Here is a 9,502-nt window from a genome sequence, read left to right on the forward strand (position 1 = left end):
AGAACATGCGCGCGCGCGCCCCCTCCAGCCCGCAAACTCCAGCCCGCGCAGCGAGGCCGAAGCCATTCCAAGAGCGTTCCCTGCGCATGCGCAGGGGACGCTCTTTTACTTTTGGGGGGATTTAAGTATCCCCCCGATATTTTTTTACAGTTTTCAAATTTTTGTGCACACCTGGGGACTGCCCCAAGTGTGCACAAAAATCTCCCTCCCCCCAGGTGCCCCCAATGTGCAGAAATAAGTATCCGCACGCAGAGGGCGACTTTGGTATTAGATATATAGATATCACTAAGATACCAAAATGGGTTATGCCATTAGAAGCTTTTACAAATCCTAATTTATTTCAGGAAGACACAATGTTAAGATATGAAGATTTATTAGACAACAGAAATGAATTAAAGCCAATAGAAACCCTAACAGTGGCAAAAAGCACAAATTGAATCAAGATATACCGAAGACAAGTCGACAGGCTTTTATGAAAAAATAACAGAAATAGATAAGATATTGATGTATTCTGATGAGAAACTGATTAAGAAATTTTATGTGTTAGATATTAGGACCCAAGATGAAGTAGTTAAAAATGTTATGATAAAAAGGGCACAAAATGTGGGTCATAATATTGAGTTGGACCAATGGTCACAGATATGGGGGCAAATGTAAAGATTACCAAAGCAACTTCATATAAAGAAAATATTTATAAAATGTTTTATAGATGGCATATTACTCCTGATAAACTGGCAAAAATTTACCCTAATTGCTCAAATATATGTTGGAAATGTCAAAATAATGTGGGATCTTATTACAATATGTGGTAAAGTAAATAAAGTAAAAAGTATTGGTTCTGGATTCATGAAATTTTACAAAAAAATGCTAAAATGTTCTGTACCCTTTGTTCCAGAAATATTTTATTGAATATTTTACCTGAAAATTGTAAAACATATTATTCTTATCTTATATTACATGTAATTACAACAGTGAGAATACTTTATGCTAAATATTGGGGAAGAATAGAAACACCCTCGAGAGGAGAAATTTTAAGTAAAATTTTGGAAACTGCAGAGATGGACAAATTAACTTTAATCTTGAAAGGACAACCAGAGTCAACATTTGACAATACATGGTCAAGATTTTATAAGTGGTTTGAAGACTATAGCAAATAAACTACACAGACGCTCAAAACTCTTTAAGGACATACAAAGTATAACTGATATATTTGCAAGAGATACGCATATAAGGTGAAATAGATAAGTATACCAGACGTTAGGGATGAGTATGTTAAAGAAGAATTTGTAAAAATGTTTTTCCTTCTTACATGTTTGTTTTGTCTTTAAAAATAAAAATTTGATATAAAAATAAACATATGGAGCAGAGTCCATCAGTGGCTATTAGCCACAAGGTATAGATAGGAACTCTCAGTCTGGGGCAAGGGATGCACTGTATTCTTGGTGCTTGGGGGGGGGGGGGCGCAACAGTGGGAGGGCTTCTTATGTCCTGGCCCCACTGCTGGACCTCTTGATGGCACCTGGTATTTCTGGCCACCGTGTGACAGAGTGTTGGACTAGATGGGCCATTAGCCTGATCCAACATTGGCTTCTCTTATGTTCTTAACACACCAAACATCCCTTTGGGGAACCCAGCCCATAAAGTGAAAACAATAACGGAGAAAGTACAGGCTCTAGTCAATGCCAGTCTTAGTGAGGGACACCCAAAAGGTGGCAAGCTGAAGATGTTAGATGCAGGATACTCTAGTCTGATCCTGCACTAAGCAGAGAGTTGGACTAGACAGAATGTGCAGCTCCTTCCAACCCTATGATTCTATGGTAGCTGGCACACATACAACCCTAGATCACGAAAGGCTTTAAGGGCCATAATTCACACCTTGAATTGAGTTTGGAAATAAACTGGGAGCCAGTGAAGCGGCTTTAAAATAGGCATAGGTCCCCCCAATACTCTTTCACAGCAATCAGGCTACAGCCTTCTGTACTAGCTAAAATTCCCAGATTGACTTCAAAGGCAGCTCACTGTAGAGCATGTTACAGTAAATTTACAAAAACATGGATTAACATGGCCAGATTGGCTAGGGAAGGAGAGAGTCAATGAACCAGATGCAGCTTTTAAGGTATTATTGGCCACACCACCAACCTGCTTATCAAGCAGTAAGGCTGGGTGCATGGGTATCTCAAGCTCATAACCTGCTCTGGTTCTTAGGATCCAGCCCATCACCTTAAAATTCAAAGTCAGATTTAAAATTTCTAATTAACAATTAAAACAGCAGGATGGCAGGCAACTATTATACTAACAAAGAACTTCTAGGCGGTATGGCGGCATAAAGTGCCATCAGAGCCACAGCCGGCTTATGGTGATCCCCTCAGGTCTGTGAAGGAGAGAGACACCAGAGGTGGTTTGCCATTGCCTGCCTCTGTGCAGCAACCCTGGACTTTGGTGGTCTCCCATCCAAGCACTCCTTAGCCTCCAAGATCCAATGAGACTGGGCTAACCTAGGTCATCCAGCCCAGGGCATAGTTAATGTACATGTCTATTATGCAGGTATTTTATAGTTACTGCACCATTTGCTAGCCATATGGAATTACAGTGCCAGCAAAAAGTAACTTCTGAAATAATGGAATGTGCTCTCACTCCCTGAACTTCCTCTTCTATGCCTCCCTACCTTTGGACAGCAGCTGGAACTCCTCATTTATACCAGATTAGCATTCCATTGGCACTCTCTGGAGCTGACTGCTTGTTTCCATGGCAACAGCTTTGCCAGCTAACATGCAACTCATGCAAAAAAAAAAAAAAAGTACATCAGCAATCATAATAGATTTCTGTCTTCCCAGATTCTTTTCCTCTGGTCTTAAGGTAACAGTGACTACCCTTCTAAGCCTGTTAAACAGAAAAGCAGACGATTACTCATATGCAGAGCAGAAGAAGAAGAAGATACTAGCTGTATCAAGCTCAGTTGGCAGATGGCTAAAGCTTCCTAGTAAGCAGTAGTAACGATGCCAAAACCTTTAAGGAACTGCACGTAAACTATCTGCTCTACTTACGTCAATCAATGGGGACTGCTTAAATTTAATGACACAGGTGAAAAAAATTATTTTAGGCAACAAGCACAGAAAACAGATTCCATTTAAGAATACTAGTTATGAGTTTCAAGTACATTGATACACGGTACACACCTGCTTACGGTCAGATTATTCACAAAACCATTCTAGCACCACTTTAACAAATAACTGAACAGGTTTCACAAACACGAGCAATCCATTTTGTTTGGATACAAACAAACAATTGTGGTGTTTCATGAGAACAAAGGGGCTTTCTCATCTACCTTCCATCTGCCCCTCCTTGGTACCCTTCCCAAAAACTATTCTTGAATCGCAGGGGACTCTGGAACAGTGAGATATACAAGACTGGGAGGTGGGCTATATCCTGAGTGGGAAATCTGCCCCCTGTCCCCACCGTGTGCAAGTGAAAGGGATGTGCGTCCATTCGAGAAGCAGCTGCTTACAGAAATCCTCATTACATCTTATTTTATTTATTTATTTATTTATTTATTTATTTGATTTTCATCCCGCCCTCCCGCCGAAGCGGCTCAGGGCGGCTTACATTAAAAACAATAAAACAATACATAATTTCCATTCATAATAGAGTTTGAATCTTGACTAGTATCTCCCTCGCTCACATACATGCACACATACACAAGCCTTCACGTTTCAATTTGGACATGGTTTTACAATATTGCTACCAATGTCCCTTCACCTCTTTTCAAAGAAATAGAATGCCAACACTCCAAATTAATCAAATAAGGGAATCGCCTTTCATAGTTAATTTCTCTGTGGTCAACAGAAGAGCCACTGCACAATTTTTTGAGGGGGGTATTCTCTCTAACTTTGAAGTTTCTCAGATAAATGTTATGCACTAATCTAAGGCGAGCCAGTGGCCCATATTCAGGAGCATAAGAGTCAGGCTTCCAGCACTATTTATTTGGAATTGACAATTACTGATCTAAATAACACAGATTCCAGATGCTAGAATACCAACAGTCTATCCTCACATAAGGTAACATAAGCATACATTTAAGAACATCAGAGCTGATGAAGGTGCAGATTTTCAGCAGACTCAAACTATGCACTGATAGGCTATTCACATTAGATTGGTAGATAAAAAGCATGTATAAAATTCTGCGGTTAAAGCCTTAGGCTTGAACTAGATCCTGTGTCTTCTAATGGCAGAAGGCACTTCCACCAGACAAACAGAGGTGGCATTTTTTTAACCAACTCTCCCTCAAGCTTTTCCTGGGGGTCCACTGAGGGCATGATTTCAGAGGCACAAAAGGCTGCTACAGTGGGAAGGAAGGGGTCACAGCATTCCCTTTTGGAAGCTTCCCTCTGCTTACACTAAATCTATATATCTAATTCCCAACATGCCCCCTATGTGCGGATACTTATTTCTGCATATCTGGGGGACGTGGAGGGTCAACAGATATTCCTGCACACTTGGGGTACTCCCCAGGTGTGCAGAAAAATCTGACATGTTTTTAAAAATATAGGAGGGAATACTTAAATCCCCCCCAAAGTAAACTGCATTCTCTGCGCATGCGTAGGAAATGCATTTACCGTTGGGAGCTTGGTGTCGCGGAGCTTGGTGGGGGTGAGCCGGCTCCTTGCCGCTGTTGGGGAGGAGAGAAGCCTTGGTGGGGCCAGCGGCTGGGAGCCATAGTTGTCAGTGGGGCGGGAGGAGTTTTTACAGGCTTGCCAGTTGGGGGGGGGGCTGCGCCACCTTCTCCTCCAGCATGCCGGTCCAGTGCTGCCTTCTCCAGCCATCCAGTGTGGGGGAAGTTGGGTGGGTGGGCGGGTGGGTACACGGCACAACACTGAAAGTGCACAGAAGCAGCACAGGAGGCTGGCTCAGAAAGTCCCAAGACTTCACACAGGGTGGGTGTAGCGTGCAGAGGAAGTCGAGGGGGGGTTGCCCAAGGTAAGAAAGGCAGCTGAAGATCTGGACGGGAGGACCAGCGGGCACTTGCGAGCTGCCCTTTCTTCTTCTCCCCCCTCCGTCTGTCCTGGGCTGATAAAAGCATTTGAAGTGCTGCAATAACGCCGCTGGGACCGAGACGCACCCGAGCAGCTGACAGCACCTTGAGAGCCAGCTTCTGCAAGAGTATCCCTCCAACGCTTCCCAGGGGCAAACAGCTTCTCCTGCAGCCCTTCTTCCTTGAAGAAGGAAGGGAGAGTGGAGCAGAAGGCTCCAGACATGGTGATGGGGGGTATTAACATGAGGAAAGGAATTACCCCCCCCTTTCCCGTGAGTATCATGGGTCCCTACTTCTTGTATGATCTAAACTACAGCTTCATGAGCTGCAGCATGCTGTAAAAATGTATATAATACACAAGTTCATAAATAACAAACCTGTACTTTATTGACACTATTTCACCAAAAGAGTATTTATTTACAGCTCTGGTTCTCCAGAATAGAAAGGAAGCTGCTGTTTCTTTTTGCACTTTTTCTTGCTGTTTGGTTTATACTATCAAATAGAACAGCAATTTATTAATATGGAATACGAGAAAGATTTTTCCAGGAACAACAAGATGATCTGGAAGTTGCGCCTAAAGTATTAGATACAGAGATTTCTATTCACCCGATTGAATTCCAGAATGAAATTCTGGTTGTCCGACTTAAATATGATTGCACCTTTCCTCAAAAACATATAAGGGACAAGACAGAGGGACTTGTATGTTTATAATACTAAGTGTAAAATTGGGGTTTGTGTAGAAAATCATGAAAAATAAGTGAATGTAATTTCAGTGCCTATAATTTCACACAAAAAATACACAGCCACAAGAAACTAGTTATAGCTTTATACCAGTAGGGATCTGCAATGAACGTATGGGGAGGAGCTGTCACAGCCCTCCCCCTGCTTCTCCTCCAGGTCACTGTCTCTGCAACTTCACACGTTCTCTCTTGAATGGGGAGGGGGGAAGCTGAGGCACGGCCACATCTCTCTCCTCCTGGCTGCTCTCTCTTCATTCCCATCTCTCCTAGGAAGGGAGGGAGTGCTGCTGGGGGACAAAGGGTGCTGCTGCTTTGTTACCTGCTAACCCCAGCTTCTTCCCTTTACGTTCCTTTGTAACGGCAGCATCACATACTAACCCCCCCCCCTTGCTGCCTATCCAGCTTCTCTTCCTCCCTAGCTTCTCCTGTTCCACTGCCACTGGTGGGCACTGTCCCGAGCAATGAAGTCAAAGATTTTTCAATGCTTTGTCATGAAGCCTCTTTTACATTACGTTGCCTGCACAAGTGTAGACAATGGTCCTCTATTTGGTGGTTGTTTTAAAATATCCCCATTTTTTAAAAAATGAATTTTTATGCAACCTGGGGACTCCTTTTGCCTGGCCCAATTCTGTGTGGGGTTTTGATCTTCACTGAGGCCAGGTTCAGAATTAGATATAAACAGGGGTCATTTCGTACAAAAAGAGGTGCAGGAGCTCATTAGCATAACTTATTTGCATATGCCATACCCCCTGACATCACCAGAAGTGTGTCAGAAGGGAACACCCACCGCTCAGGCTCCACTGGACTGTTTTGGACTACTAGCTATTGGGGGGGGGACCTGACCTACAGATCTGTCCCCCCAGAGGAGGGAGAGCTTGCGCCTGAATAAAACTTGGTCTTCAAGGTGCCACTGGACTGTTTTGGGCTGGGGGGGGCTCTGGAACTTACCTGGCTGCTTCTTGCTCTGACTGAGCGCTGCTGGGAGCAGGGGGTGGGGCTTGTTGCATGTGCCCACCCCCTGGGCTCTTCACTGCCAGAGCTCCGCTCCTGTGCGCTCCTGCAGGAAATGACCCCTGGATATAAATTATTGTTTGATATATTTGTCTTTTATGACATAGTGTACTTTTATTGTTCACTGCACTCCAGTCCACATACAATAATAAACACAGTACACAAATTATTAAATTTTTATACTATCTAATGTGTCACCCTGAACAAGAGCAAACATTCTTCTCACCATGAAATATTAGAAGAAACTGAAATGCATATTATTACAAAGCACTGAAATTAAGTTGAAATTAAATTGCCATACCCAAAATAATCTGTAATTTGTTTACCATTCGAACATTTCAATTCAATTCAATTCAATTAATCTGAATAGGGCTTTGAAATAAGTGGTGCGTTACTACAAGGCCCCACTGCTGGACCTCCTGATGGCACTGGTATTTTTGGCCACTGTGTGACAGAGTGTTGGACTGGATGGGCCATTGGCCTGATCCAACATTGGCTTCTCTTATGTTCTTAAGAGAAACTAAACAGCTCAACTACCTAACCAATAAAAAGGTCACTTTTCAGTTAAAAACCTTGCACACAACTGAAACACAGCACAAAGAACCATTTTACAAAATTATGACTGAAAATTCAAGGTGGAAATTTGACAAGGCATGACGGATAGATCTAATCACCTCCAACATACTGAATTACTCTCTAGCACAGAAAGTACACTAAAATCTTACCTTCTACACACACAAATCTTGCACAGGACACAAACCTAATAATTACAGCCCATAAATAAATTAAACAGATTGTGGGGCATTTCCTCAATGGGGCTCACTTGCCTGCCCTCTGCTGTGGTGTCAGCTCTGCCCTAGGAGGCTTCCCCAGCCTCAGAATGGGTGTAGGAGGGATCTAAATGCATCCCAGTGCTCCCTCACCCTGGCTGACCAGTACCTAGAATGTGGAACCCACCAGTCTTCTTCCTCCCTTCCCCCATCAGAAGCCCTTCTATTTAAAGGGAGGCTGCTCCACTCTCTTGACTCTTGGGACTCAATAGGGCCTCTTCCATTCCCTGGCCCCGCCCCTTGCTTTCCTTCTTCCGGATGTGTCTCCTGCAGCCCAATGTAGGTCTGGTCAGGTTTTCATTAAAACTTCCTGCCCCCAGCCCAACCACACCCTGATCAGTCCTGCAATGATCCTTGTCATTGTGTGTGGGGGTGTCACTTCTGGCTGCTCTCCTGTTCCGTGGCTGCTGCCCACTCCTGCCTTCTCCTGCCACCCAGCCCCCAGCCCTATGGATCACAACAGGTCGGCTGTTTGCAGAGGTGGGGCAATTTGTTCCTGGGTTCCCACATTGCTTGCTCTTGCAGAACCCAGCTGACCAGAGGCTCCTTCCTTGTAGCAGCTGAGTGCTTTCTCACATCACCTCCCTTTCCCTGAACTCGGGAAAGCTTCTCCAGGTGAGGGGGAAGACTCCAAAGAACCAGATGTCCCCAAACACAGATTTAACAAACTCGGCCATGAAAACACTGGAGGACCTTGAGAAATCAGACCTCATGGGGCATTGTGAGGAAACGAAGAACTATGAAAACATTTTCATAACTGATGATTTATATAAGAAACTAATAAATCTGGAAGAGGAACAAACAGCAATTTGGAATTTGGGAGTATATGCTGGAAGATTTTTAAGTTTGTCAAGAAGGGGATCCTCAGTTATTGGATGATGTCAACTTAAACTAGCAGTATTGGGCTACACCCACTTCAAACAGGAGTGCCTATCATTAGTCATCCATTTAGTTTCATTCTCTTTGTTTTGAACTTACTAGATCTTTCATACACAACAATGACATCAGTTTATTGTATGATTCTTAGGCAGCAATTTTTCTCATGACACCTATTAGAGAGCCAGTTTGGTGTAGTGGTTAAGTGTGCGGACTCTAATCTGGGAGAACCGGGTTTCATTCCCCACTCCTCCACTTGCACCTGGCTGGATGACCTTGGGCAAGCCATAACTCTGGCACAGCTGTTCTTGAAAAAGAGCAGTTTCTGTCAAGAGTTCTCTCAGCCCCACCTACCTCACAGGGTGTCTGTTGTGGGGATGGGAAGGGAAAGGAGTTTGTAAGCCGCTCTGAGACACCTTTGGGTAGTGAAGGGCGGGGTATAAATCCAATCTCTTCTCTTCTTCTTCTTCTATCACATTCCTCAGTAGACCAGAATGACAGATGTATTTATGAAGCAGAGTTATAACACCACATATGGTAGCATAGACTAGGATTGCCAGGTCCTACCTTTCATTCAGCAGGGGGCTCCCGGATCCTTTCTGGGATCTTCCACCGCATGCATGATGACGTTACCCGGAAGTGATGTCATTGTGTGTGTGGGGGTATCACTCTAGTTTTTGGGCAAAACTGTATGGTTTTTTGGCCTTCAAAACCATAGTGTTTGCCCAAAAACTAGAGCGTCACCTCCAATGTCCCCAATGTCACTGCATCTGGGACATTGTCCAGTGATGTCCCTGTTGGGGGGTGGGGCTTCCCCCCAGCTAGCTGGTGGTGGATCAGAGCCCCCAAAAGCAGGGGACCCTCTGTTGGGAACTGGGGGCTGGCCACCCTAGTACAGACAATGTATTATGATTCTGCTTCATACTTACAGCCATGTTCGTGTTCTCAGAAATGGGACAAGTATCAGGAAAGGACAAATATCTAGAAAGAAAATGTCTCTTACAACAATTGGGGCA

The sequence above is a fragment of the Gekko japonicus genome, unplaced genomic scaffold (assembly GCF_001447785.1).
Source record: "Gekko japonicus isolate JY-2015 unplaced genomic scaffold, Gekko_japonicus_V1.1 scaffold32, whole genome shotgun sequence".
Lineage (NCBI taxonomy): Eukaryota > Metazoa > Chordata > Lepidosauria > Squamata > Gekkonidae > Gekko > Gekko japonicus.